At 45.2% G+C, this 25820-nt stretch overlaps 1 protein-coding gene and 1 pseudogene across 3 annotated transcripts in view; one reads left to right on the top strand and one right to left on the bottom strand.

Annotated features, from left to right (window-relative positions):
* The window catches only part of KANK1 (KN motif and ankyrin repeat domains 1), a 249516-nt gene that overhangs the window by 206664 nt on the left and 17032 nt on the right, over positions 1 to 25820 (bottom strand). The window lies entirely within an intron of this gene.
* Positions 11901 to 12616, top strand: LOC136393003 (BRI3-binding protein pseudogene; annotated as a pseudogene).

Below are 25820 nucleotides of genomic sequence, written 5' to 3'. Positions count from 1 at the left end.
TGCATTTTGAGAACACTGGGCAGAGCTACTGTGCTACCGTCACAGTGCCAACTTGGACAGGAAATGATGTGGCACGGCTGGATCCCACGGTCGAGAAGCCAGCAGGAGAGGGTGATGGGGTATCCTCAAAGACAGACAGCAATTCTCCAGGCTGGTGACCTACCTCAGCCCTCCTTCCCCCCGCCTCCACCCATCTCCACCCATGGAATTATACTACACATCAAAAATTAAAAGACTACAATTGTTCCTACAACAGTCAAGGCAAAGCAAAATTTTACAGAAACTCAGAGAATTTTCTACTTAAGAAGAATAGGAAGTTTTTTCCCCTATTGTAAAACATTTTTAGTTTCAGCCTTGGCTGGATAGCTTAGTTGGTTGGAGCATTGTTCTGAAGGGCAGAGGTTGCTGGTTCGATTCCCGGTCAGAGTACATACAGGAACTGATGTTCCTCTTTCTCTCCCTTCTTTTCTCTTTAAAAAATTAATAAATGAAAAAATAATTTTTTGGCCCTAGTCAGCTGGCTCAACGGTAGAGCATCACTCCTGCATGTGGAAGTCCCGGGTTCAATTCCTGGTCAGAGCACACAAGAGAAGTGCCCGTCTGCTTCTCCACCCCTCCCCTTTCTCTCTCTTTCTTCTCTCTCTCTCTCTCTCTCTCTTCCTCTCCCACAGCCATGGCTCAAACAGTTTAAGCAAGATGGCTCCGGGCACTAAGGATGGCTCCATGGCCTCACCTCAGGCACTGAAATAGCTCAGTTGTCGAGCAATGGAGCAGCAGCCCCAGAAGGGCAGAGTATCACCTAGTAGGGGGCTTGCTAGGTAGATGCTGGTTGGGATGCATGTGGGAGTCAGTCTCTCTGCCTCCCTGCCTCTCACTTAATAAAAAACAATATTAAATTTCTTTAGTTTCAGTGCTTTCATAAGGTTTCTGAGAGAAGACATCATGGGGATTAAAAATAGGCACTAACAGCATTTGAATATCTCTTCTGTCACTCTACATCTGAACCCCTGACCATAAATTATAATGGCTCATTCCCCAGGATTACCAGTCAATAGTTAAATGTCAGCCAGGAGGCTACTGCATAACTAAGAGTAGGAAAAAAACACCTTAGGAATGATTAAAATAAAACCAAGTGGTGAAGAGTTAAATCATTCTTTGTCAATATGTATATAAAACATGTATGTCTGCCAACACAGTTAGCATTTTTCTGCTTAAGAGCTGTAGTTTCCCCCTTTCTTAAAAAAAAAGTCTCCTAGTGCCTGCTAAGAAATCATATCTTACATTAGTTTCTGTTGGTAGTAAAATCCACAGCTCCCAGCAATGTGATTAAAGCACCGATTTTTATGAGTAGATCACATGTACCCACTGAACACAATAATGCTTTCAAAAAAAAAAAAGTCTCAAAAGTTCTTCCAACAATCCCACTGTTTTGGATTCCCAAGCTGGAAAACGTACATTTCTGCATTACATTTTCTGAATTTCCACAAGTTCTGTAGGTCTCAAGGCTCATTCTTCACACTCCCACTATTTATTATTCAATGCCCTTTCCAAGGAAACTCAGATAAGCAGTTATGAGAGCAGACACACTGTCTGAGTACATAAGAACTGGATCCTATCTGTGCCCACCATTTCCCCTGCTCCCAGGCTGCAACCCCAGGCTAACTGTGAATAAGAACGCAGAGTGGAAAAAGGTACTGGGTGACTTTTATTCTCCTGGTTTCAACCCTAATCTGTAGAATCTAGGAGTGTCAGCTAGTGAATCGCCAGATCCTTCTAAAAGGATGATGTGAGCACCTAGTAATTTTGTTTTGCTTTTCATAAACAGAAGAAAAGGGAGGTATGGCTTGGAGACAGATAATGAACTTAGCTACCAAAAACAAATTCCAACCTACTTTTCGAAGAGGAAAACAACATAATGGGTAGGAACCATCCAAAGCTCACATGGCTTTGGCATCTACTTCACTCAATCAGGAACCAGAAATGCCACCCAGGTTTGAATCTGGGCTGGAAGAATCAGCCTCTGTTATCCCTGACTTCTCAGAAGGCAGTGTGTACCTTCAGGCAGGATGGGCCAGACTATTTGGGTTTCAAGCAAGTCAAATAATTCAGGATTGGAAGATCTTAAGAATGTTTTGAGCCCTGGCTGGTTGGCTCAGTGGATAGAGCACTGGCCTGGCATATGGACATCTCAGGTTCAATTCCCAGTCAGGTACACAGAAGAAGTGACCATTTGCTTCTCTCCCCTTCCCTCTTCCCCTTCTCTCCCTCCCTCTTTCTCTCCCATAGCCAGTGGCTCCATTGGTTCAAGTGTCACCCCAGGCACTGAGGATAGCTCAGCTGATTCGAGCATTGGCCCCAGATGGGGTTGCCAGGTGGATTCCGGTCAGGGCACATGTGGAAGTCTGTCTCACTATCTCCCCTTCTCTTTTCTACTCACTTTTAAAAAGTGTTTTTTAAAACCCTGGCTGGTTGGCTCCGTGGATAGAGTATCGGTCCAGCGTGCAGAAGTCCTGGATTCAATCTCCAGTCAGAACAAATATGAGAAACTACTATCCGCTTCTCTTCCTCTCCCTCTCCTCCTTCTCTCTCTCTCCTTCTCTCTTGCAGCTAGTGGCTTGACTGGTTCAAGCATCAGCCCCAGATGGGGGTTGTTGAGTGGATTCCAGTCAGGGTGCATGCAAGAGTCTGTTTCTCTACCTCTCCTCCTCTCACTCAAAAAAATAAAAATAAAATTAGAGTGCTTTGAAGGATAAACATATATGCGGTATATATATCTTTCCATTTTATATGCCTTGTCCAGGGGCATAAAGAGGTTTCCTATATTAAGTACTTAGACTGTGCCAGACACTGTAAATGTATTATGCATTATTTGATCTGTTCCTTACAAAGAATCCAGCAACAAACTGCCTCACTGTTCATTCTTCAGATGAGTAAACTGAGGCTTCGAAAGGTTAAATACACCCCATTGCCTGATTTCTGACATCAGCACACCTAAACTCTGAACCCAAATTCTCTCTTAACCTAGATTAACTTTTAGAACGTAACAAAATCGCCAACAGATTTTTTAAAAAGACTCCAAATTGCCCTGGGAGTTCAACAAATTTCAGGGCAAGATTAATTATTACCCCTTTTTTTTAAGCAACCTTTGTTCCTGTATATGAAAGCCTCACACACCCAGCTTTGTCTCTGACCAGCAATAAGTCCCAATATCTTCCTGGCACTGGTTTCAAAGCAATGAGAATATTCAAAAGTTCCTTTCTCTTCAAAGAGTCACCATCATTGCAGGACAAAATCCAACTTCAAAACTGCTGTGATCAGCAACTCCATGGTGCCAGATGCCCCATTATCTCCGGCAAGCCGCAGAGCCTCAGAACACAGCCACCTCCTGAGCCCTCCTGCAGCTGTGTACACAAGGCTTATTACACCACAACCGCTGGTTTTGTTTTCTGGCCAAGAGATAAGAAAAATACAGTGGACTAAGATGCCACCGCCGTTGGTAAGGAAAGCCTTGATCTACTCCAGAAATCTGGAAGTGCACTTCTTCACTGTAAACTCAGGCAGTTTCATCCTCCTACAAGATGTTCCAAAAATCAGCGACTGACATGGCAGTTTAGTCCCAGGCTTACCCAGCAAACTGCATGCCCAAGGCAAGGAGCTGGTGAAGATTTTCAAGTGAGCAAGATTCCGCTTCTGAATATCAATTATATTTCTAAACATAAAAGTAAAACAGTTAGATAAAGTAGAACGGGTAGCTGCCAGCAGTTAGGAAAAGGGGGAAATGGGGATAGTTTTTACTGGGTGTTGAGTTCCTGTTTGGGAAAATGATCAACTTCTGCAGAAGGATGGCAGTGGTAGTTGTACAACAATGCAAGTGTACTTAATCTCACTGAATTGTACGCTTAAAATGGTTAAAACTGAAACAACAAACACAAACTATGGTAACACTCAAGTGGATGCATTTTTATTGAAACCCCACAAAGGGGAATGAGACCACAGCACCTTTTAAAATAAATCACTGAGAGATCTTGGGCCCATTCTAGGCACTACTGCTAAGACTCGGAAGACAAGTTTTAGGCCTAGAGCTCTTAAAAAATGATTAATGCTCCTTCTCACACTGTGCAAACCGTATGCGTAAGTGGGACCAAAGTCCCCATGAAGACTTCTGAGGAGAGGACTGAGCACACACAGGAATCAGAGCCGCCCACCCATTATTTCACAGCCTTGTTATAGACTAAATGTTTGTGTGTGTCCCCCTCAATTCATGTTATAGCCTTAACCCCCAACGTAATAGTACTTGCCAGTATGGCCTTTGAGAAGTAATAGTTTAAATTCATTACTTTCAGGAGAAAAAGTTTCCAAAATGGCTCACAATGACTGACTGGGCAGTGGTGCAGTCAACAGAGCATCGACCTGGGATGCTTAGGTCCCAGGTTCAAAACCCCAAGGTCACGGGCTTAAGCATGGGCTCATCTGACTTGAGTGCAGGGTCGCCAGCTTGAGCATGGGATCACTGACCTGACTCCATGGTCAGTGGCTTGAGCAAGGGGTCACTGGCTCAGCTGGAGCCTCCCCCCCCCCCCCAGTCAAGGCACATATGAGAAGCAATCAATGAACAACTAAGGTACAGAAACTACAAGTTCCTCTCATTTCTCTCACTTCCTGTCTCTCCCTCCCCGAACCCCCGCAGCATGCAAAAACAAAAAAAAAGCTCAGACATGAGCATGCATTTTGGGCACCATAGCTCAGGTGGGCATTTAGACAGGTTCTCTTCTCTCTCTTGGTGTCACAATATGGCAACAGTCTGGCTCACACAGACACACACAGAGAAGTGGCAACTGTTTTTTCTACTTTAAGGGCTATTACAAAAGAATACAATGAGGAGAGATGCCAGAAAGCTGTCATGGTTCAGAATGAAATGGTCTGTGGTTCACCGCAGTCTCTTTTTACATCTCAAATAAAGGCTTCTCACTGAAAGAAAATCACCAAGGCTGCTGCACTCCGGTGGACTACTGATGCTCTATTTTCATCACCTGAGAATGAACCAAGAGTTGCATTTCAAATGACTCAGAGTCCCCATAATCATTAAGTAAGTCTCTTCATCCAACTCTCAAGCTTAAGAATTTCACTTTGCAATTATTGATCTATTTAATCATTTTTTTCCTCCATCAAGGTTAAAATGTTCTGATTTCTAAGCCAATCTTGATCCCCAACGTGAAATAATTAAGTACTTCTCATCTCTGTTTTGGCATCTTGTTTCTCCCTCGTTGGAAAAATAAATAAATAGTAAATGTTGACTTAGAAAACTGACCCGTATCAACCTAGGTCAGTGCACTTTTTTTGAACTACATAAAATTCTGATTGGTTTTCTGTAAATTTTGAGTAATTCATTTTTAAATGTCACTATAAAATCTGTGGTTAATATCAACATCAACAATAAAATAAAAACCTGATCCTAACACATAAATATGTTTGAAAACCCTTAACAATTAGAATAGTATTACAATTAGAACATGAATAGATAGGCAGATCAATGGAACAGAAAAATCAAGAAATGGAAACACAGCCTGTGAAATTTGGTAAATGATAAAGGTGAACTTTTAATCAGAAGTGATAAATAGACTATTAAGGAAACATTTGGGAGAACCAGTAGCCAGCCATCTTTTCAAAAGTGAATTGGGATCCCTAATTACCAAAATTAATTTAAGATGGATTAATAATTTAAATACCAAAACTGAAACCAAAGTAGTATCCGAAGAAATCCTGGACGATCAAAAAAATAATTTTAGAGTGAGGCAGGCCTTTTTCTCTTTATGGCATTAAATCAAAAGCCTTAAAATAGCAGCTGATAAATTCATCTACATGGAGAAATGCAACATAACCCAAATCAAAAGATGAACAATAAACTGGGAACAACTCCAATTCTCATCATAAATAAGGGCTTATTTCCTTATACAGAAAGTGACAGAACTTGATAACTAACAGCCCAATAACAAAGGATAGACTAATTCACAGAAAGGCTCTTATAGAGCCACTAAAAGATGCTCAACTTCCTATGAGAAATGCAAATTAAAACCACATGAGGACTAACCAGGCAGTGACGCAGTGGATAAAGTGTCAGGCTGGGATGCAGAGGACCCAGGTTTGAAACCCCGAGGTCGCTGGCTTGAGCACGGGGTCGCTGGATTGAACCCAAGGTCACTGGCTTGAGCAAGGGGTCACTCGCTCTGCTGTAGTCCCCTGGTCAAGGCACATATGAGAAAACAATCAATGAACAACCAAAGTGCTGTAACTACCAGTTGATGTTTCTCATCTCTCTCCCTTCCTGTCTGTCTATCCCTCTCTGTCTCTGTCACACACACACAAAAAGAAAGTTATCAAATATGATTCAAGAAATTCTTCAATAACAACAAAAAAAGCCTATAAATTTCTAGATCAGGAGGCCACTCTGTGCCCAGAAAAATCAATGAAAACAGATCAATCAGAATACTTAAAGAGCAGAAAATAGACCTTAAAAGCTTTTAAAGAGAAGAAATATTTTTAGGGAACAATCTTTCAAAGTTCTGAGGGAAAAGGACTTCCACTTAGCAATGTATACTTAGCTAAACTTGTGGGCAGGAAGGAAGAGACGTTTTAGACATGCCCAATCTCAGAAATTATATCCCATGTAACCTCTCTCAAAGCTGCTGGTCACTGCCCTCTACTGAGATACAGAGACCAAGAGAGACCACAAGAAAGAGGACACCATGAGTTTCAGGAAAGGGAAACGAAGATCATCTCTGGATTGAGAGGACAGTTCAAAAGGGATGCCTTTAGGACCTGACCCAACAGGTAACTACCCCGAGGTTTTGGGGTTAGGCTTCATATTGAGAATGAATCATGAAAAGGTACGTATGGCTAACAAAATTATTAACTCTGGGTAAGAACAAGCTTATGAGAAAGAAAATATTCAATTACATGTCTCAGACTTTCCTTTCAGAGGCACGGTAATATAAGCATTCTATCTTAAATAAAAACAACTGTACTTATATTAGAATTTGAGAAAAGTGTGTTGGGAGAAGTTACATTCTCATCTTCCACAGCATGAACACAGTAAAAACCAAATTTGATTTTTAAAAATCAAATGACAGTTAAAAGCAAGTTTTCTCAAAATACTGCCATTTTCACAAGTCAAAACCAGTCAAATATCAGCATTTTCTTGTAGTGCAACACCATTAGAAAATACACAATTTGTAAGTATACTGCTTACAAAAATTAGGGGATATTTCAAAAATGAATATGAAGCGATAAGATATCCCCTAATTTTTGTGAGCAGCATAGTTTCTTCTAAGGGCAAGGAATTCGAGTGAGAGAGGTGGGGCCGAAGCTACTGCTTTCATTTACAAATGTTGTAAAACAGCTTTAATTGAAATATACAAACACAGATAAAACACTGCTAAATTTTTTATGGAGTTGGCATTCATGGTTTTTCACACCTATGAATCAATGCAGGCTAATCTGCACAGCACAATAGAAGCCGTATCTCATATATCATCTAAGAACAGACCATGGTTTTTAAGTCTGCTGCTGCTGGTACTGACCACTACTAGCAGGCATGGGCTGAGGACACAGACATCACCTTGCTAACTGTACAGAGCAAGAGCAGAGCTCTTTCTGAATACTTTTGACAATTATATGGAGTCACTGTCAGCCATGATAGTTATGTCAAGCACTATGTCAAGACTGAGCTAATGAGGTGTAAGAGGAACACCTTTGGGAGGGGTCCTGGAATGCTCAAAACCACAAGTCTGGATGCTTGGAAACCGAATTCATCCAGACACCAATATGAATGAGATCATCCATCACCCCCTAAGAACTCAGCTGCAACCATTCCACACTTGAGCTTGGCTGTACCACGAGTCATGTTCAGAGCCCTGATGGACTTTCACTCCACCAGACGTCAGACACACGCCACCAATGCAGTTGCCTCGCTTGAGACCAACACCTAGCTCTCCACCTGGGGACACTGCCAGTGACCGGGACTTCACGCAGGATGCCCGCTCCACTTGCTTCTATCGTGTAAGCTTGCCCTCCCTGTGTGTAACCTGCATATCATCCTATTGGCTTATTGGGTAGGTCTCCCTAATAAACCTGGCATTGTGGAAAGACAGAAACGTGTATGAGTGACTGATGCCTTTCGGAGATGCTCCTTTGCTCATGACACTGACTCATTTGTCGGGAAAAATGCCTCAAACACAATGCCAAGATGGTCACATTCCTCAAAGAATGCAGGATAACTAAGATCAAAAACTAAATCAGAATTCCCAGTACGTTTCTGTTTTTGTAACACCTTACTCTTGTGAGAGGTGGAATTAGGTATGTTTGGGTTGGTATGCAGAACTGAAAGCTGAGTTAATAGGAAACGGGTAATTTGTAGAAGTGCACTACTTCAGGCAATTGTGTTTAAAAAACAAACTAAGCCTGACTAGTGGTGGCGCAGTGGATAGAGCATCAACCTGGGACACTGAGGTCTCTTCCAGCTTTGAAACCCTGAGGTCGCTGGCTTGCGCACAGTTCATCCGGCTTGAGCACAGGAACACCAGTTTGAGCAGGGTCCCCAGCTTGAGCTTGGGATCATAGACATGACCACATGGTCACTGGCTTGAGCCCAAGGTCACTGGCTTAAGCAAGGGGTCACTGGCTCAGCTGGAGGCCCCTCCCCCCATCAAGGCACGTATGAGAAAGCAATCAATGAACTAAAATGATGCAACTATGAGTAGATGCTTCTTATCTCTCTCCCTTCCCATCTCTTTTGCTAAAAAATCAAAAACTAAAAAATTAAAACTACTGATCCTTTAGGTGACAAATTCAGTTTGTTAATACAACTAGCTGAGCAGTTTCTTAGGAGTCACAGTGAAATCCCCAATTCCAGCCTTAACAGCAGAGCAGCAGCCGTGGGAGCAGGGGAACCAGCATATAACTCTTTATGGCTTACTTCCGTAGGTCCCGATGCTACTATCACTACATGCCTGCTTACATAAAAGTTCAGCATTTCGCCCTGGCCGGTTGGCTCAGTGCTAGAGTGTCGGCCTGGCGTGCGGAAGTTCCAGGTTCGATTCCCGGCCAGGGCACGTAGGAGAGGCGCCCATCTGCTTCTCCACCCCTCCCCCTCTCCTTCCTCTCTGTCTCTCTCTTCCCCTCCCGCAGCCAAGGCTCCACTGGAGCAAAAGATGGCCCGGGCGCTGGGGATGGCTCCTTGGCCTCTGCCCCAGGCGCTAGAGTGGCTCTGGTCGTGACAGAGCAACGCCCCGAAGGGGCAAAGTATCGCCCCCTGGTGGGCGTGCCAGGTGGATCCTGGTCGGGCGCATGTGGGAGTCTGTCTGACTGCCTCCCCGTTTCCAGCTTCAGAAAAATCCAAAAAAAAAAAAAGTTCAGCATTTACTTGTCATTAAATCAAATCTGGCCAACTCAGAAATAGGAAATGCTAGATTTTTGTATGCTAAGACTGCTCAAATTCAAAAGAGAGTTCCCCCAAAATTTCAAGCCAAACTGAAGTTCCAGGAAGACATTTATGCCTATGGCTTTAAATAACCCTTAAAGTTATCCACATCTGAAAGGCAAACACTAGGATATCAATTCTTATGTATTCAGACTGAACACCTTGTCATTAATTTAATCGGTTTGGGTTCTAGCCAACAATTTCTTTTATTAAACAGTGGCAAGAAATTCTCTCAAAGGATATTCTGTCACAAATTATGGTCCTTGGGTTTAAGAAGCAAGAGTTTGGGATTGACAAAAATAGTTTACAAGTATATTAATACTTGTCTAAATGTAATTCAATAGAATAAAAGCCTATAGAGAAACAGCATGCGAAAATTACTGTTTCAGAAAACTGATCAAACTAGTAAATTGCATCCGACCTGAAACAATGGTGCTGACCTGGCTAAAGTTCAAAAGAAAACCAGCTATAAGCTAACAAACAAATCTCTTTAATAAATGACCTATTGGCCTGACCTGTGTTGGTTCAGTGGATAAAGCGTGGACCTGGAAATGCTGAGGTTGCCGGTTCAAAACCCTGGGCTTGCCTGGTCAAGGCACATATGGGAGTTGATGCTTCCAGCTCCTCCCCGCTTCTCTCTCCCTCTCTGTCTCTCTGTCTCTCTGTCTCTCTCTCCTCTCTAAAAAAAATGAATTAAAAAAAATTTTTTTTTAAATAAATAAATGACTTATCTTTGGAAAGCGGTTTTGAATTATTATACACCAATCACTCCCAAAGATTACTTAAAGGGCCTAATAAAAGGTGCAGTTATTGGCCCTGGCTGGCTGGCTCACTGGTAGAGCACTGGACTGGTGTGTGGAGGTCCTGGGTTCAATTTCCGGTCAGGGTACACAGGAGAAATAACCATCTGCTTCTCCCCCACCCCCCTCTCTCTTTTCCCCTCCCATAGTCATGGCTCAAATGAGCAAGTTGGCTCTGGATGGTGAAGATGGCTTCATGGCCTCGCCTCCGGCCAGTGAACATGGCTCCATGGCCTTGCCTCAGGCACTGAAAAAGCTTGGTTGCCGAGCAATGGCGCAGCGGTCCCAGATGGGCAGAGCATCAGCCCCAAAAGGGGGTTGCCAGGTGGATCCCAGTTGGATCCTGGTCATGGCAAATGCAGGAGTTTGTCTATCTCCCTGCCTCTCACTTAATTAAAAAGAAAAAGTACAGTTACTGTCCAAAAATAATACAAAACAAGTTTTCATCAAGTGAAGGCTTGGAAAAGGGAAAGGAGGGGAAGGGTTGTATTAGTTTACCTACATAATGAAGCAGAGTCACTATCACAACTTAGTTTTTGGCATCCTGGAAACCAAAACAGAAACAGAAAAATTACTTATCCAACTTTCATAACTGGGGGGGAAAAATTAAAAAGCCCCTGTTTATCAGAAAAATACATGTTTTCCTAACAGTGAACTGAAACATACACTTCCTCACAGGAGGGATTCTAAAGGCATAGTGAATCCTGAACAGCAGTTCATTCAACAACAAATACTAAGCACATTCTATCATTAAAGATCTCTGCCATGGGGAAGCCCATAGTCTACTGGAGATGATGGCCAATAAACATAATAGGTAAATTACATATTATATTGTACTGCTCAAAAAAATTAGGGGATATTTCAAAATGAATATGAAGCTATATAATATCCCCTTATTTTTGTGAGCAGCGTATTATGCTATGAGACAAAAGAAAAGGAAGAGCTGGAAAAGGGACATCAAAAATCGTAGGAAAAGGCAGATTATAATCCTGACTGTTCAGGCACTGAGAGGGTAACCTCAGCGAGGACGAAGCATGAGTAAGCATGGAGACAGAAGACTGCTTCAGACAGAGGAAGCACACAGTGGGGAGGCCCTAAGGGGAAGCTTGCAAGCAAGTTTGAAGAAGAGCAAGGAGGAATGGGGTGAGAACAGGAAATTAAGAGAGTAAACACGAGACCACGTCAAGAAAGCCATGGAGTTCACTGTAAAAAATTTTCCTCTTATGAAAACAGGAAGCCAACAGAGCTGGTGTGAGCAGGGACACGCCACCATCTGACTTCTTTTTAAAGGATCATTGTTGAGAATGGACTGCAAAGGCAGTAGCAGGACAACCGATTACGAGGCTACTGCAGTAATCCAGGTTAGCGAGGATGTTAGCGGTGGAAAGCAGAGGGGGAGAAGGAGGTAGGTTCTGGATCTATTTCTAAGGCAGAGTCAACAGGACTTGTTAATAGACTGGAAGTATAGTGTGAGAGAAAGGAGAGTGATGATGACTATACAGTTTTTGGATTTTGCCATCCATCAAGATAAGGGAAGACTTGGGGGGCGGGGCGGCTGGTGCAGCGGCGGCATCTCCCTGCGGCCCTCAGTCCTCTCCCCGACCCCGCGTCCCTCCGGCCCCGGGATGGGCGCGCGCGCCTCGGGCTAGCCCCAGGCCCGCGCTGGGCTCCTGCTGCTGCTGCTGCAGCTGCTGCTCGGACTGCTGGCCCCAGGCGCGCAGGGGCCGCGGGGCCACAGAGAAGAACAGCTACCGTTGCACGATCAACAGAGCTTCAGCAGCCTGTTGGGCGAGGACGAAGTGCGCGCTACTCAGAAGTTCTTGACCAGGCTGACCGAGAAGTTCGTGCTGGGCGTGGTCATATTTGTGGAAACATTGTGGAAAGTCTGGACGGAGGTCTTGGAAGTTCTCGGGCTGGACGTCTTGAACCTGTCCTAGAATCTCAGCGCCGCCTCGGTGGCCAGCAGCCAGGCTCGCGCCCTAGTGCTGGTCGGCGTCATCCTGCTGGCCTACTGGTTCCTGTCCCTGACCTTGGGCTTCACCTTCAGCGCCCTGCACGTGGTGTTCGGGCGCTTCTTTGGGATCGTCTGGGTCATCCTGTTCTCCATGTCCCGCGTGTACATCCTGCACAAGTACGAGGGGGAGCCGGAGAATGCATTGCTGCCTCTCTACTTCGTGGAGGCCATCTACTTCATGACGGGGCCTATGGGTTTCTACTGGCGGGGCGGCCCCTGCGGCCCCAGCGTGGAGGAGAAATTGGAGCACCTGGAGAAGCAGGTCAGACTCCTCAACATCTGTCTCAACAGGTGCTCGAGAGCCTTGACTGCACCAAGGGCAAGTGAGAATCAGCCAGCTGGCCGGGTCCCCTCGCGGCAGCGCCCACCGTCAGAAAACAGAAAAAAAGGACGGCCACCCCGAAACAATCTTAATAAAATGTTCCTGAGCAAGAGGGAGGGTGTGTCCGTCCACCTGAACGCTCTTGGGACGCATTTTATTCTGGGAGGAGGGACCAGCTTGGTGATGTAGAACGACCCCACCAGGTGTCATTAGAGGAAGATCTATTTTTTAAACAAAGGATATAACCACATTTGCTGTATAGTCAGAGGAGTTTATCTGCATAGAACATCAAGTTAATTTTTTCAAGCATTTAAATACATCTTTTGTAAGGTTGTTTTTTTTTAATAAAGGCAGATCTGAGTCAAATTTCTTAAAACTTTTACTTGGAGAGGGGGAAGATGATGCTAATTGGACATTTTGGAAAAGTGCAGCGTGTGGTGTTGTCACCGAGTAGGGATGGGTGGGTGAGGTCTGTGTGCCACTTTCTTGTCTCTAAAAGGTGAGCTTCGTTTTAGGTTGTCCTGGGTTGGCATTGACCAGATTGGTGAACGTTGTCCTTTCTGAATACAGGCATTTGGGTTTTGTGGATGAAACCAAACATGGTTCCCGGACACCCCAGCCAAGCCCCCCCATCAGTTATATTTCTAAGTGAGGAAATCATTATTTGTAGAACCTGAGATTTCTTTTTGTTTTTCCTTTCCCCTTCTATACCTGGAGGAATGTTGCTCAGCTCAACATTTTATAATGGAAAAACTAGGAAAAGAAATGTCTTCGGGGTTCGATGCCGAGAGCGACCCGAGTAGGTGCCTGGGCTCACTGGGGAGTGTCTTGGATGTCCTGCTCTTGCGTTTGGCAGCTGGGCCTCTCTAGCAAAGCTGTGCCCTCAAGGGGCTTTTTGTTTACATGTTGCGTTTTGGTTTGGGTTGACTCAGGGCCTCAGAGGGAAAACATATTGTCGCAGCTAATACCATTCTCAAGTCCACTGCTGCTTATAGAGCGTCTTGGGAGCAAGGGCAGCATACCCAAGGCTTGGAGAAGATCGGAATTGTTTTCCCTGGACTTTTTACAATCCACGGGTTAGGTGCTTTCTGTCTGAATTCTGTGGTGCCCTCATTTTAGGTGGTGTCTAGGGGCAGAGAGAGGTCCCAGCAGGGCAGACAACGGTGGGGGTCCTGCACAGGCTTAGACCCAGGGCTGGAGAGAGCGCCCGTCCCAGACCCCCAAGCATGTTGGTGTGCTCCAGAAAACAGGACCTGGAAGTCCCCACTTTTGCAGAATGTAGTTTTGAAGACTGCTAGGGGTCTCCAGTATTTCCATGGTACCCCCCCTCCTTGCCCACTTCTGTGCCCTGTGGTCCAGGTATCACACCTGCAATCTCAGTTCTCTGCTGGCTCTTGTGCCACGTTTCTGTGAAGTTGTGTGTTTGTGGTTACAAGTGTCTGGATAACAGAAGCAGATGTTTCTGCGGGTGTTGACGAAACTCCTCTTTTGAAGGTATATGTCGAGGGACCCAGACACTCCAGCCTTCATCTCAGTGCTGAAGTGCATACCTGTTCCCTATGATTTGCTTGGGCAAATCTTCACCCATGGGCATTTGAAACCTGTAGTTTTTGGCCGGAAACTTGTTCGGTTTCCAGTAATTTAGATGCTTGTAGGTGGAACTGCTTTAGCACTGGGTACAAATAACTCCAGGGGACGTCCTCTTTGTCCTTATATTTAAATTTTATGTTTATTGCTTTGAGGGTGGGGGACATCAGTCCGTTCCTGTACGTGCCCTAACCGGGGATTGAACTGGCAACCTTTGTATTTCTAGATGCTGCTCTAACCAACTGAGCTATCTGGCCAGGACCACATATTTTTTTTAAAAGATTTTATTTATTGATTTTATGGCGAGGGTGAGGTGACTGGTGGAGCAAGAAACATCAACTCATAGTTGCTTCGCTTGAGTTGTTCATTGACTGCTTGTTGTAGGTGCCTTGACCGGGTAAGCCCAGGGTTTCAAGCCAGTAGCCTCGGCGTTCCAGGTTGACACTTGGTTCACTGCGCCACCTCAGGTCAGGCTGTCCTCCCTTTTTCTGTGTGCACTTGGCATGCCTCAGCGCTAAAACATGGCTTGGCTTCTGTAGACCAGGGAGAAATTGGCGTATTCTGCACAAAACTTCTCAGTATTAAACTCTCACTGTTCTGGGTATAAATCACTCCATTCCCCATCCCGCCCTTGCTCAGGAAATCTTGAAGGTGCTGGCTAGAGATCTCAGTAGGAAAACCATTTGAACTTTCAGTAAACCCAAGGGAGGCCTCAGAGACTGCAAGCAGAACTGAAAATTGCCTTGAGAACTTGCACCATCCCTATCCCTATCCTCCATCTCTTTCTTTCTTTTCTCTCTTTTGTAGGTGAAAAAATGTATTTTTGTACCATATCTCATACCTTGAAGAGAAGCCTTTTTTATATCTTCAGGGCTGTAGACTATCTTACGCCACCCTTCATTACATTGTGACGTAAGAACGTCCTGTTGAGGACTGCTGTGGACCTGTTATAAATGAAACTCAGTCTTTTAAATGTCTCAATTTGTTGTGTGTTTGTTTCCCGATACTTCAGTGTCCCCTTAAATACCAAGGACAGAAAATCGTCCAGAAAAGGAAGAGGACTGAATGATCTCTTAAATGGCTGCATTTGTGTGGTTGTTTTGGGATCGATGTGTAGAAGGACCTTTTATTTCACATGCTAGCAAAGATGCTTTTGGGAGCACAAAGCCTTCCCTACACAGAATTTTCTGATACCAACTGGCATTCCCTGCCTTCTGGGGTGTTTTTGCTTCATGTTTCTGTGATACCCCCATATTATTTCCAGGAACAAAGTTGCCACAACAGAATGTCTTGAAAGTTTGCCCTGTGAATTGTGCCTGGGGCCTATTTATAAAGGGGACGGCATCATGACACAGAGGGGTTAATACCATCAAAAGAAAGTATTTAATTCTCAGGTCTCTGAAGGTTAGAGGCACAGCACACTCAGTGTAAGCAGAGAGAGGAGGGAGACCTGGGGACTGTGCTGACATCCCCTATTGGGTAAGCGTGCAGGTCAGTCAGGGTCGGTAGTTCAGAGGGTCTTGACTTTGCACGCGCACAGGGGCCCACTGGTGGGACCATGGTAACCACTTTGCTTATTAGTCTGTCTCTGATTCAGCAGCCTTACGGAGAGGTTAGGAATAACATGTCAGAGAGCCACCACAGACTTAAAAATCCCACAGCGCCTGGCCTGGGGTGACGCGGTGGATAAAGCATACAGCCTTGACTGGGGTTGCTGGTTCAAGGCCCTGCCTGGGCTTGCCTGGTCAAGGCACATATGGGAGTTGATGCATCCTGCTCCTCCCCTTTTCTCCCTCTCTCTAAAAATGAATAAATAAATAAATAAAATTAAAAATCCTACATTGCTTCATTTCCACGCTTCCCGCTACATAAGACGCTTTTGTTGAAGGACATCTTCCTTTTGGGTTTGATGCCTGTTACCTTCTCCCTGCTGGGTTTTGAATTGGCTGACTTAACCAAAAGCCCAGCTTTCTGCCACCCAACCTAGCTCATATTAAAAGGAATTCCTGAGACCCTAAGATGTCAAATTGTCCCCCCACCTCAATTTTTATTTTTTTAATAGTAGATCACTATTCGGCAAAGTTTTCGTTTATGGCTATTTAAGTGCTTGGACTTTTACGTCTCATTTGTAAATAACAGAATGATATGTTTTTTGCAGGATATAATGCAGTACCCTTAAAATTAGCGTCAGTGTTAGCCATCAATGTGACATACGGTATCGGGGACCAACAGACTCTGGTCAGTGTACTGAGTGAGGTCTGTGCTCCTCTCCCTGGTTGCCTGACACGGAGCAGATACACCAGGACCAGCTTCCCCCTTGTGGTGCATCCAAAACTGATTGTCACCGACATCATTGGCTGAACACCTGTGGCAGCTAGTGGCGTTTTTGGCCATATGTTTCAATGTCTTTCTGCAGATATAAAGGTTTTTGTATTCACTTAATATCTGCATGTGTGTTCAATCTCTTGAGTATTGTGTAATTACATTGATTTCTTGTGACGGTGGTGGTGATTAACGTTCACTCAAATTCAGCAAAGCCATTTCCCCTTTTCCCTCCTCTTTACTGGAAATCATATCCATGAGGTGTGGTAAGCATCGTCAGCAGCGCATTCATGATTCAGTTCATATCTGTGTACCTGGTTATGAATTTGATAGAGCATTTGACACAATATAAATCCGTCTGATTTGAATATAGTGGTGTGTGTGTGTGTGTGTGTGTGTGTGTGTGTGTGTGTGTTGTACAGTTTAGTCCCTTGAGCCTTCGGAAACTGATTCTACAAATATCATATATAGACATAAATGTATAAGCTTGTGTTTTTTTCTTTCTTTGCAAAGTGATACATTCCTGTTATTTATTAAATAAGTGGCTTTGGTGTTATGTAGAGATATTTGTAAACTGATTTCAGAACAGAATTAAAATATTGTGAAAAATTAAAAAAAAAAAAAAAAAAAATAGGGCCCTGGCCGGTTGGCTCAGCGGTAGAGCGTCGGCCTAGCGTGCGGAGGACCCGGGTTCGATTCCCGGCCAGGGCACACAGGGGAAGCGCCCATCTGCTTCTCCACCCCTCCGCCGCGCTTTCCTCTCTGTCTCTCTCTTCCCCTCCCGCAGCCAAGGCTCCATTGGAGCAAAAATGGCCCGGGCGCTGGGGATGGCTCTGTGGCCTCTGCCTCAGGCGCTAGAGTGGCTCTGGTCGCAACATGGCGACGCCCAGGATGGGCAGAGCATCGCCCCCTGGTGGGCAGAGCGTCGCCCCCTGGTGGGGGCGTGCCGGGTGGATCCCGGTCGGGCACATGCGGGAGTCTGTCTGACTGTCTCTCCCCGTTTCCAGCTTCAGAAAAATGAAAAGAAAAAAAAAAAAATAGGGAAGCCTTGTAGGAAAGAGACTGGAAGGAAATCAGAAATTCTGTTTTAGCCATGTTAAGTTGGAGATGGCTTTCAGACCTTCAGATGAAGGTATGAGGAGAAAGTTGGACACATAGACCTGGAGCTGGGGAAAGCAGTCAGAGCTGAAGAAGTAAATCTAAGAATAACAAGACTTAAGAGTAACTAAGAGATTGAATGAGGTCACCAAGGGAGTGTCTACAAAAAGAAAAAAATATTAAGGCCTGAGCCCTAGGGTCCTCCAAAAACCTAGGAGATGAAGATCCAGCCAAGGGAACTGAGAAGTGGCAGTGAGCAAGGAAGACCAGCAGGTGTAGAAAAATTAGTATGATCACACTTTACATTACCCATCAGCAACAGCAACAGGAACAGCATCAAGTCAAAGTCCAGGGAAGATGCTTTGATGGGAAGCTACTGCACAGCAGTCCAGGGGTTTAGCTTTTGGTCAATTCTGACTTGATTACCATAAGCTGTCCACACCAAGAAAGGACAGTAAAGGGAAAGCCAGGGCAGGTTGGAGGCTGGAGGTCAGGAAAGCACAGGCAAGCAAAGTACACACTGCTAGCTCAAGAAGCCCATCACGGTTTGGAGAGTAAGCTGGGCTAGGTGCCAAAGTGACTCATAGGAAATACCAACTCCAAATCCAAAAGTGGCATGCAGTCCCTTTCTGGTCTGCCCCTGAAGTGCCCATTATAGCATTTGCCTTCTGCCAGTTCAATCCCAGCCTCAGTCAGTGGCCCGGAGAACAGGTGCTATGACACACCAGAAGCCCATTCCTCATTAGCAAAAACGCTGGAGAGTCTCTTGTATTGAGTCTGAATACAGGGACAGACCCCAGTACCCCCTGAGCATACAACAAAGGAGAAAAGGAAAGCACATAAAGGAGTGTTACCTAGTATTCATTCATATTCTCTCTCTCTCTCTCTACTTAATATAAGCAGAATATAAAGTGTACTTAATATAAGCAAGATATAAAGTTCTAAATTTCACAGCTAAGTATAATTGTAATTTTCTTTCTTTGAAAGATTGACTTTGTACTCTTTAAATGATAAGACAGAAATTTCCCAGGAAGGGTATTAGCAATAGCTCAGCAATTTCTTTTGAAGGAAAAATACCAAGGCAGCCTCACCAGTGGTGGTACAGTGGATAGAGAGCATTGACTGGGACGCTGAAGTCCTAGGTTTGAAACCCTGAGGTCGCCAGCTTCAGCAAGGGGTCACTGGCTCAGCCCCACCCCCTACCCCACCAAGGCACATATGAGAAGCAATCAATGACAACTAAGGTGCCGCAACTATGAGTTGATACTTCTCATTTCTTTCCCTTCCTGTCTGCCTGCACCCCCCCATACCTTGCTTCTCTCACTTAAAATAAAAAAGGCAAAGTAGTAAGAGTAATTTCTTTTTTTTCCAGTGAGAAGAGGGGAGGCAGAAACAGACTCCTGCATGGACCCCAACCAAGATCCACCCAGCAAGCCCACTAGGGGGTGATGCTCTGCCCATCTAGGGTGTTGCTCCACTGCTCAGCAACCAAGCTCTTCTTTGTGCTTAAGATGGAGGCCATGCAGCCATCCTCAGCTCCAGGGGCCAACTCGCTCCAATCAAGCCATGGCTGCAGGAGGGGAAGAGAGGAAAAGAGAGAGAAGCGAGAGAGGGAAGAGTAAAGAAGCAAATGGGCATTCTCCTGTGTGCCCTGACTGGGAATCAAACCAGGGGCATCCACACGCCAGGCTGACACTTTACCACTGAGCCAAAACAGGGCCAGGAGTAATTTCTTGATTAAAATACAGATCTAGACCTTTGAGAAACAATGAGTGGAAAGTTACCAAACTGTGGGTACAGCTTCTCAGCTCATAAAATATTAATCAGTCCTATATATAAAAATTAGACCCTGTTTTTTATATCTAGGCAATTTCTGAAGCATAACCTTTTCAAAATAAACCCTGAAATACAGATTTAATCAATTCTAAAAATTGTTTCTGCATCAGCATACAGGCCATTAAACCTCTTTGAATTAAATACAGTTTGCTATTGTGCTAGATTATGTTGTTGTTTCAATTCTTCGCTGCTGTCCCCATAAAAGGATTATACCTCCCACTGTCAAGTGACATGATGGAAGAATTAATTATATGGCCACACTTCATTGCTGACAGGCTTAGCCATATGACTTGCTTCAGCAATTGGTCATTTCTGTTCTTACCCTTTCTTACTCTCATGAGATTAATGTCCCAGACTAGGGTGGCTCATTCAGCCTGGATCTAGAGTAAAGGAGACCCTTGGAGCAGAGCCATAGTGGTCATGTTAATGTGAACAAGAAATAATATTTTGTTAATTTTTTTTTTTTTTATTATTTTCTTCCCTGAAGCTGGAAACCGGGAGAGACAGTCAGACAGACTCCCGCATGCGCCCGACCGGGATCCACCTGGAACGCCCACCAGGGGTGAGGCTCTGCCCACCAGGGGGCGACGCTCCGCCCCTCCGGGGCATCGCTCTGCCGCAACCAGAGCCACTCTAGCGCCTGGGGCAGAGGCCACGGAGCCATCCCCAGCGCCCGGGCCAACCCCGCTCCAATGGAGCCTTGGCTGCGGGAGGGGAAGAGAGAGACAGAGAGGAAGGAGGGGGGGGCTGGAGAAGCAAATGGGTGCCTCTCCCATGTGCCCTGGCCGGGAATCGAACCCAGGTCCCCCGCACGCCAGGCCGACGCTCTACCGCCGAGCCAACCGGCCAGGGCCAATATTTTGTTAATTTAAGCCACTAAGCATCTAAGCTGAGAAATGACACCAACACTTTTTTTTTTTTTTTTTTTTTGTATTTTTTCTGAAGCTGGAAACGGGGAGAGACAGTCAGACAGACTCCCGCAAGCACCCGACCGGGATCCACCCAGCACGCCCAACAAGGGCGAAGCTCTGCCCACCAGGGGGCGATGCTCTGCCCCTCCGGGGCATCGCTCTGCCACGACCAGAGCCACTCTAGCGCCTGGGGCAGAGGCCAAGGAGCCATCCCCAGCGCCCGGGCCATCTTTGCTCCAATGGAGCCTTGGCTGTGGGAGGGGAAGAGAGAGACAGAGAGGAAGGAGGGGAGGTGGAGAAGCAAATGGGCGCTTCTCCTATGTGCCCTGGCCGGGAATCGAACCTGGGTCCCCTGCACGCCAGGCTGACGCTCTACCACTGAGCCAACCGGCCAGGGCTACTTTTTTTTTTTTTTCTTTAACAGAGACAGAGAGAGAGAGTCAGAGAGAGGGACAGATAGGGACAGACAGGCAGAAACAGAGATGAGAAGCATCAATCATCAGTTTTTCGTTGCGACACCTTAGTTGTTCATTGATTGCTTTCTCATATGCACTTTGACCATGGGGCTACAGCAGACCGAGTGACCCCTTGCTCAAGCCAGCGACCTTGGGACCAAGCTGGTGAGCTTTGCTCAAACCAGATGAGCCTGCATTCAAACTGGTGACCTCGGGGTCTCAAACCTGGGTCTTCTGCATCCCAGTTCGATGCTCCATCCACTGCGCCACCGCCCGGTCAGGCCGCTTTATTTTTTTTTAAATGTTTTCATGCTCAGTGAAATGATCAAGGCCTAGAGCCGCCTAATGAAGGTAGAGGCACCTGTAGGTCTTACTGCCAGCAAATTTTCAGGCTAGCCACCTGCACAACAAATAAAATAAACTTAAAATAACATCTGCCTTTTTCTAATTAAAGTTTTTGTCTTATAAATATATGCTATAGGAAGAAGGAGAAAACTTAAGTTACTGACCTTTAGAAGACCTTCTTGAGAACAATAGTAGGCTCAAAGAAGATAAAGTTCAACAGCTCACCCTTGCACAGCCATGTAATTAATCTCTAACTGATGTGGGGATAAAACCAGAATCAAGGTTATAAACTTAACCTGCATACCAGTCTCCTAGCAAAACAAGGAAATATCATTTGCCTGGGATTTTATTGGATGTAGAAATCATTCCCCCCATAAAATTAAGGTTCACTTTACCTTTTTAGTATTAATCCTTGCCTGGAAATCTTATTAATAAGACCTGGGCACATACACCTAGGAGTGTGTTGGGCAGATAAAATGTATTATGCTCACTTTGTTAAAGATGGCGCTGCCCATGTGGAGGCTGTTGCCCAGGTAATATTGTGTGTTGGGGGCGGTCTGTGGGCAGGCAGGATCCTTGGAGCCTGGGGCTTGGTTTTGGGATTAAGCCTTTCCCACCCTTTTTGATGTGGGGTGGTACAATCCCATCATGCCCCAGATAAGTGACTTTGTATTAGAGACTTCCCTATTTTGTATATTGGATTAAAGGTTTTGATGTCTACACTATAAAATAGGGGCAGAAAGGGAGCTTGCGCTCTTGGTTCCTGAGATTATCATTAGAGGAGAGAGCAGAGAGGAGAGCAGAAAGAGGCCATGTGGCCAGGAGAAGCAGCCAAGATGGCAGAGTGCTGAGAGAGAAGCCAGTTTGGGCAGAGTTTGTGCAGGGAGAAGGATGGAGATGGGGAACAGAGGTGAATAAGTCTGGTGAGCTAGAAACCTTTGATTCTAGGAAACTCGGATAAATCAGTAGCTTTGTGAGCACTGAATGTGAGTGGGTTTTGGAGCCCAGTGTGTGTTTTTTACTTGCCCGCCGGGTGCAAGCTAGGATTAAAGATGAAGGCCCATCAATTCTCGGCTCCGCTGTTTCTTTTTCTTTTTTTTTTGTATTTTTCTGAAGCTGGAAACGGGGAGAGACAGTCAGACAGACTCCCGCATGCGCCCAACCAGGATCCACTCGGCACACCCACCAGTGGGCGACGCTCTTCCCACCAGGGGGCGATGCTCTGTTGCAACCAGAGCCACTCCAGCGCCTGGGGCAGTGGCCAAGGAGCCATCCCCAGCGCCCGGGCCATCTTTGCTCCAATGGAGCCTCGGCTGCGGGAGGGGAAGAGAGAGACAGAGAGGAAGGAGAGGGGGTGGGGTGGAGAAGCAGATGGGCGCTTCTCCTGTGTGCCCTGGCCGGGAATCGAACCCGGGACCTCTTGCACGCCAGGCCGACGCTCTACCACTGAGCCAACCGGCCAGGGCCGGCTCCATTGTTTCTTTACCGACTGTCCGAATCCAATGCGAACCTGCATGGGCCAGGCGGCTGTAGTGGTGGCCGTGGCTACTGGCTTTACAGAGTGAAAGTACTGAGGCATGGGATATGCCATTGTTCAGCTTTATACAGTAGTCCAAATAATTCTCCAAAGTGGTTCTATCAATTTATACTTCTACCAGCAGTATGTGAATGTCTGAGCTTTTCTGTACTCTGTTAATGTTTTTATTCTATTTTTTTAATTTTAGCCATCAGTGTGGGTATATATTGGTATTTTATAGGTTTTCTTTTTGTTGTTTTTAGCAAGAGAGAGCTGGAGGGACTGACGGACAGACAGGAAGGGAGAGATAAGAAGTATCAATTCTTTGTTGTGGCACTTTAGTTGTTCATTGATTGCTTTCTCATATGTGCCTTGACGGGGGTGGGGGGATTCAGCCGATAGCCAGTGACCCCTTGCTCAAGCCAGCGACCATGGATGGGGTCATGTCTATGATCCTACACTCAAGCCTGTGACCCTGCACTCAGGCTTGAGATCCCGGGCTCAAGCCGGATGAGCCCACACTCAAGCTGGCAATATATAGTAATTTTAATTTGCATTTTCCTTATGACCTTTTCTCTTTTTAAAATTGGGTCTTTTGTTTTTTATTTGTAGCTGTTCTGCACAAGTTGTTTGTTGGATGAGGTTAGTCAAATAAGTTTGTAAATATGAGGTATATGTTTGCTCGTTTATAGTTTGTATTAGGTGTGGGGGACAGGCTGTAAACTGGCAAGGTCCTCATAGCCTGAGGCTTAGCTTTAAGACTAAGCCTTTCCCACCCTTTTAATACTAAGATCTTTTCAACATCCTTCTAATACTAAGATCTTCTCAAAACTAAGCTTTTCCCAAACTCTTGACTGTTGCATGATGTGGGGTGGTGCACTCTCATAAGGAATCCCATTATGCCTCAGATAAGTGGCTTTGTAATCAGAGACTTCCTTATTTGTATATTGGTTTAAAGGCTTTAATTTTCTACACTATAAAATGAAGTAGACCAGGGGCTCTCATTAGCTCAGTTCCTGCCATCAGCATTGCAGAAGAGAGGCAGCCAAGATGGCGGAGAGCTGAAGGAGAAGCCAGTTTGTGCAGAGAGAAGGAGATAGGGAACAGAGGTGAATAAGGCTGGTGAGGTAGAAACCTTTCATTCTTGGGAATACTCGGATGAGTCAGTGGCTTTGGGAGCCCTGAATGGAAAAAGAAGTGTTTTTCCACTGTGTGAATTTCTCGCCCTCTGGGTGCAAGCTAGGATTAAAGGTAATGGCCCATCAGTTCTTGGCTCCCTGTTTCATTACCATCTGTCCCAATCAAATGCGAACCTGCATTGGCGGCTGTGGCTACTGGCCATACAGATGACAAATATATTCTACTTTGTGATTTGCCTTTTCACTCTCAATTTGCACTGCTGAATGAAAGTTCTTAATTTGTAATGAATGCAAGAGGCAAAATAGTACACACTGCTGCGAGAAATAGACCAATTATATACAGCCACTGATTTAAATGAAAGTTAAACTATATGGGGCCCAGCCTTAGCATAAGCCATAGGCTACAAATACAGTTACCATTCTCACTTTCCCAAGCTTCAGATACAAGGACTCACCAATTTAACAACCAGTAGTGTGACCACAGTTTATTAAGTGATTTATGCATTATGCCCTGGAAACATTGTTATAAATAGTAAATGGTTTGCAATACCAGCCCTGAAAATCCACAGCACGCTTCCAGCACAGCTCAGCATAACCAGCTGTCCTGCAGTTCCCACAAGAAATGTTCTCCCTTAGACAAGTACCCAACACCTCAACAACTTTCCAGCAAACAGTGGAAGTGTCCTTGACCTGGGGCAGCAGGAGGAGCAACAAGCTTCTCTTTGAGTGACCAGATTGCAACAAAAACAAAGTTTGAGTAAGGCTCACACACCTATCAATTACCTCCCTGATCCTCTCAGCTCCTCTGGGCACTCTCTCTCTCATCCCCATGTCAAAGGCAGAGAAATAGATGCTCACAAAAATTAGGGGATATTTCAAGATGAATATGAAGTGATTAAAAAAATTTGATTATTTTTATTAAACAAGAACATCAGAAAAGCAAATAAGTCAAAGAAAGTTTGATGATGCAAATGAGATGCAAAACCAACTTTTATTTCATTGGTGGAAATGCACTATACAGGCTGAAAGTACTGGAGTATCTGCACAGTCCCTGATCCCCTAATTTTTGTGAGCAGTGTATTATTTTGCTCAGCCAAAATGGTGGAAGAGCTTGAAGAGAAGGAAGAAGGGCAGTGGAGTTCCACGAGCTGGGATTCCCCCCTGGACCCGGGTCCCTGAGCCCTTCCACGGGCACCCAGAGCTCTCCTTCCATCCCCTATGGGCTACCTGAGATCACAGCCCCCTCTCTTCCTCAGGCCATAAGCAAACAGGACACCTCTCTTAAGGATTTTTTCACAAGAAGTTTTAGTCAGGAAATACTCTATCCTGAGTATTCCTTCCGTTATCTTCCCTCCCTACTCCCTCACCTCCCCCCACGAGATGCACTTAAACACAATGGCCTAATGACACTGATGTTTCCTTTCAGACAAACAGAGGCAGAGGAAACATGCCTGGCAGGAAGGCGTAGTTATGACTCTACAGTGTCTGCCATATTGAACCTCCTCCCTTCAATATGACCAGGCTAAAAATAAAGGTAAAAATTGGAGAAGAAACAGGAAAGAAAAATCTCTTCTGGGTCATTGAGGGTCAAAGAAGGAAAAGGAGATGCTCAGGATGAAGCCATTTCCATGGACTTCGCACCCTGAACCCGGCCTGGGACCCAGGCTTAAACACAGCAGTCACACATGAGTAACAGCTGTATTGTGGATACAGCTGTAACAGGTATACAGGTGAGCACAATCAATGGGTCAGACGGGATGTGAGGCCAGGGGTTCACAACTCTTTTTCCCTGAAAGAACATGATTCATAAACTATAAACTTCAAGCCCCTAAACTGTTTCCTCCCTTTGCAAGGAAAGTTGACAACAGCAGGAATGAATGCAGTTTTTTCCATCATCCTAAAGCAAATACAGTACTTTATTGAATCGTTATGGGCTAAGAGTCCTAAAGGTCTTCTTACACTCATTCCTGACTTTAAGAGGTGAGCCACCAGCATACCCT

Source organism: Saccopteryx leptura, chromosome 2, assembly GCF_036850995.1.
Source record: "Saccopteryx leptura isolate mSacLep1 chromosome 2, mSacLep1_pri_phased_curated, whole genome shotgun sequence".
Lineage (NCBI taxonomy): Eukaryota > Metazoa > Chordata > Mammalia > Chiroptera > Emballonuridae > Saccopteryx > Saccopteryx leptura.
Note: the sequence above shows the minus strand (reverse complement) of the source record. Positions and strands in the feature narration are given on the sequence as shown.